At 38.3% G+C, this 4,560-nt stretch overlaps 1 pseudogene; it reads left to right on the top strand.

Annotated features, from left to right (window-relative positions):
* Positions 1-263: 263 nt before the first annotated feature.
* LOC101715748 (protein farnesyltransferase/geranylgeranyltransferase type-1 subunit alpha pseudogene) lies at positions 264-1,396 on the top strand (annotated as a pseudogene).
* Positions 1,397-4,560: the final 3,164 nt, after the last annotated feature.

Raw genomic sequence — 4,560 nt, 5'->3', positions numbered from 1 at the left:
AGTAGATATTCATATTCAATATAAAATATCCACAATCTTCTCAACATATTATTTCTTAAGATTTATTTTTCTAAATTATGACAGAATAGCTCTGGTATCTCCATCTCACTGAATAAAGATCATGTTGGAGACCAAGCTTCAATCAAGAAATCAAACAGGAAGCCCCGTACAAAAAAAAAAAAAAAAGAAAGAAAAAAAAAGAAATCAAACAGGAGGCCACGGGGCGGGGCCTCCACGTTACCGCCACTGTGGACCAAGGCAAGATGGCGGCCACTGAGGGGGTCTGGGAGCCTGCACAGGGCTGTGATCCTGGTCTGCCCAAGCAGCCTCAGCTGCAGCCGCAACCGCCACCTGCCCAGCAGCCGCTGGAGGAAGATATGGCAGCAGAGGCCAGGGAAGCCGTGGCATCCCCTACAGTCGAGGGGTTCCTGAGCCTGGAGTCATCCACCTATGTCCTGCACAGGGACAGAGAAGAGTGGGCTGATACAGATCCAGTACCAGAGAATGATGGTCCCAATCCAGTAGTGCATATTATCTATAGTGAAAAAATCAGAGATGTTTATGATTATTTCCAAGCTGGTCTGAAGCATGACGAGAGGAGTGAGCTTTGAAGCTCACTCGGGATGCCATTGAGTTAAATGCAGCCAATTACACAGTGTGGTATTTTTGAAGAGTTCTCTTATGGTTACTTTAAAAGGATCTACATGAAGAAATGAACTACATCATTACGATAATCTAGAAACAGCCCAAAAACTATCAGCTTTGGCATCATAGGCGAGTATTAGTAGAATGGCCGAAAGAGCCATCTCAGGAGTTGAGTTTATTGCTGATATTCTTAATCAGGATGCAAAGAATTACCATGCCTGGCAGCACTGACAGTGGGTCATTCTGGAATTTAGACCTTGGGATAATGAACTGCAGTATGTAGACCAACTTCTCAAAGAGGATGTGAGAAATAACTCGACATGGAACCAAAGATACTTTGTCATTTCTAACATCACTGGCCACAATGATCATGCTGTATTGGAGAGAGAAGTCCAGTACACTCGAAATGATAAAACTTGTACCACATAATGAAAGTTCATGGAAGAATTTGAAAGGGATTTTGCAGGATCATGATCTTTCCAAATATCCCAACCTACTAACTCAGTTATTTGATTTACAACCAAGTCACAGTTCCCCTTACCTAATTGCCTTTCTTGTGGATGTCTATGAAGACATGTTAGAAAACCAGTGTGACAACAAGGAAGACATTCTTAATAAAGCATTAGAGTTACGTGAAATCCTGACTAAAGAAAAGGACACTATAAGAAAGAAATATTGGAGATATATTGGAAGAGCCCTTCAAAGTAAAAAAATCAGAGAAAGTGACCTACCAACAAATGTACAGCAATAACACCATCCAGAAGAACTTGATGAAATGCTTTTATTTTTTTAAGGGACTGTAAGGAATTTAAAACTAGAGCTAACATTCCCTTACTCATAGTGTAAAAGATGAATCTCACAGATACTGATTTTTAACAAGAACTAAGTGTGATTTTCCTTGCACGCTCCTGTTATTCATATTCACTCTGAGAAATAATAAAAAAGTCCATAAAGGAACCATTACTTTTGTAGTCTTACCAACATTTAATCTACTTGCTGTGCATCACCTTTCCCCTAAGTGGCATTTGCATTCGTAATGACTGCAGGCTACTTGTCTGTAGTAGATTTGAGGTGACTAAAGTTTGGTTCAGTAAGTTGGGAGTCCAGTTATCCCATCAGAGCTGCTGTTCTACACTTACAGTATGTAGCTATCACTGTAACCAACTAATCTCAAAACAGTGCTTTTAAAATAAAATTACAGATACATCTAAAAGCAACTACCATGGTAGTTTGATTTTTAATAGCATTTATATAAAAGGGACATTGCCTCAGTATAGGAAAACATTTGAAGAAGGAAATATTTGCATAAAACTGAAAACCATAAACATAATTACAGTAAAGAAAATATTAACTATGAAAAAAAAAACAAATCAAACAAACTATTATAGATATTTCTAGATATTCAAGAAATTACATTAACCCAAGTAGCAAAACACTGGGTTTCAAATACCCATCCTTTACTTCTCTACTTTTCTAAATTTTTACTTTAGCATGAGAGTAGCTGGCTGTATGTCTCAGTACCTTTCCCTGAGAGATACAGGTATACATTTTGTGTTTATCCACTTGGTAAGACAAATGACAAGGGGTCTGTCCCATCCCTCCCAGCCCAGAGGAAGGGGCTTCTGGGCCTCTGTCCATCCCACCACTCCCGGCCCAGAGGAAGGAGCTTCTGGGCCTCCATCTGTCCTGCTGCTCCCTGCTCAGTGGAAGGCGCTTCTGAGCTGCCTTCCCACCACTCCCAGCTCAGTGGAGGTGAGCCATACTGGCACCAACAGCATCCTTCTCCCTCCAGGTCGAAATGAGAAGACACATAAACAAGTCTCAAAACCAGACTTCCAGATCACCTACAGCAATCCCAAAGGGAAATGAGATGGAACACTCTGATACTCAACCACCTGGATCCACTGAACTGGCAAACAAAAGAGAATCTGGAAATGAAAGCAGAAATAATTTCTCAGATAACAGCAGAAATTGTGCTCATAGTGAAAGACATGATTAATAAATCTAAAGAAGAGCTGAGGAACATGATGGAATCCCAAGATAGGAAACAAATACAATCCATAAAACAAATGCAAACAGATTTTCAGGACCTGAAAAACTCCACTGAAAGTCTACACAGCAGAATGAACCAATGTGAGGACAGGATTTCAGATATAAAGATAAGATTGTGATTAGTGACCAAGAAAAGAAAAATTGCTTCAAAATTGTAAGGGACAATGAGAAATCAATCCAGCAGCTACTAGATGATGCAAAGAAGAATAACATAAGACTGATTGGAATCAAAGAAGAAACAGGAGAGAGTGGAGATGACATTAAAAAAGAAAACTGTTCACAGAAGTAATGGCAGAACACCTCCCAAGCAGGGGGAAAGACCTTGACATACAGATAAGTGAGGCATATAGGGCTCCAAATAGCCTTGATCAAAAAAAATCTACACTTAGGGATATAATTGTTAAGATTCCAGAAACTCAACAGAAGAACAAAGTTCTCCAAGCAGTCAGAGAAAAGAAACAAATCACATACAAAGGAAAGCCCATCAGAATTACGGCAGACTTCTCAACAAAAACCCTCAAGGCAAGAAGAACTTGGAGTGACTAATACCAAGCCCTAAAGGAAAACAACCTCCAACCCAGATTGATGTACCCAGCAAAACTATCTTTCAAAATTGATGGTGAAATAAGATACTTTCATGACAAAGAGCACCTTAAGAACTTCATGAATACCAAATCAGCACTCCAAAAAATTTTAGACAATATCCTAGGAACAGACAATGAGGATCACAACCCCAGGAAGCAAAGCAGAATGAACCCATCAGGCATGACATGAAATTAAATGTAAAGGGGGAAAATACAAGAAAAAGAAAAAGTCATGACAATGGTAAGTCAATACCTATCAGTTATAACTATCAAAGTTAATGGTCTCAATTCAACAATCAAAAAGAAATAGACTGGCAGAATGGGTCAAGAAGCAAAATCCAACAATATGCTGCATACAAGAAACATATTTAATTCAAAACAAAACTCATAGACTGAAAGTTAAATGGTGGGAAACAATACTCCATGCAACAGAACATGAAAAAAAGCAGGAGTAGCCATCCTCTTTGCAGATTAAGTAGATTTCAAACCAACACTGATTAAGAGAGATGAAGAAGGACACTACATCCTGGTAAAGGGAACAATCCAACAGGAAGAGATGACAATCATTAATATATATGCACCAAACACTAGTGGACCCAACTATATAAAACAAATACTAATGGACATGAAAAGTCATATATAGACTAATACAATTGTAGTGGGGAACCTCAATACCCCACTGTCACAAATAGATAGATAAACTTGACAAAAAATAAGAAATGAAACACTAGAACTCAATGGAACTCTTGAACAAATGAACTTAATGGATGTTTACAGAGTGTTCCACCCCACAAAATCAGAATATACATTCTTCTCAGCTGCACAGGGTTCATTCTCCAAAACAGAGTACATACTCACTCATAGAACGTGTTTAAGTAAGTGCAAAGGAATTGAAGTTATCCTCTGTATATTATCAGACAATACTGAGATGAAATTGGAGATCCATAGCAAAGGAAACCACAAAATCTTCATAAACACATGGAAATTGAATAACATACTTCTGAATAACCAATGGGTCACAGAGGAAATTAAAGAAGAAATCAGACAGTCTCTTCAATTAAATGACAATGACAATAAAACATATTGGAATCTATCCAGTTTTGTGCATGCTTACCTGAGGATCATGGAGAGTATAATATTCCCACTCTACAATAGGATTTGTTTTAAACAAAATGTCTTTTGAGTTTTTCTGGTATAAGTAGCCCAATTCAGTGCAATGGGACATGAAAAACCAGATTTGCAAGTTTTGGAGACCGTCAAATTTGAATCATCAGATTAC

Source organism: Heterocephalus glaber, unplaced genomic scaffold (genome assembly GCF_053883595.1).
Source record: "Heterocephalus glaber isolate CG9 unplaced genomic scaffold, H.glaber_assembly_v1.0 deba00000122, whole genome shotgun sequence".
NCBI lineage: Eukaryota > Metazoa > Chordata > Mammalia > Rodentia > Bathyergidae > Heterocephalus > Heterocephalus glaber.
The sequence above is the reverse complement of the archived record's forward strand: the minus strand, read 5'-3'. Positions and strand labels throughout refer to the sequence as shown.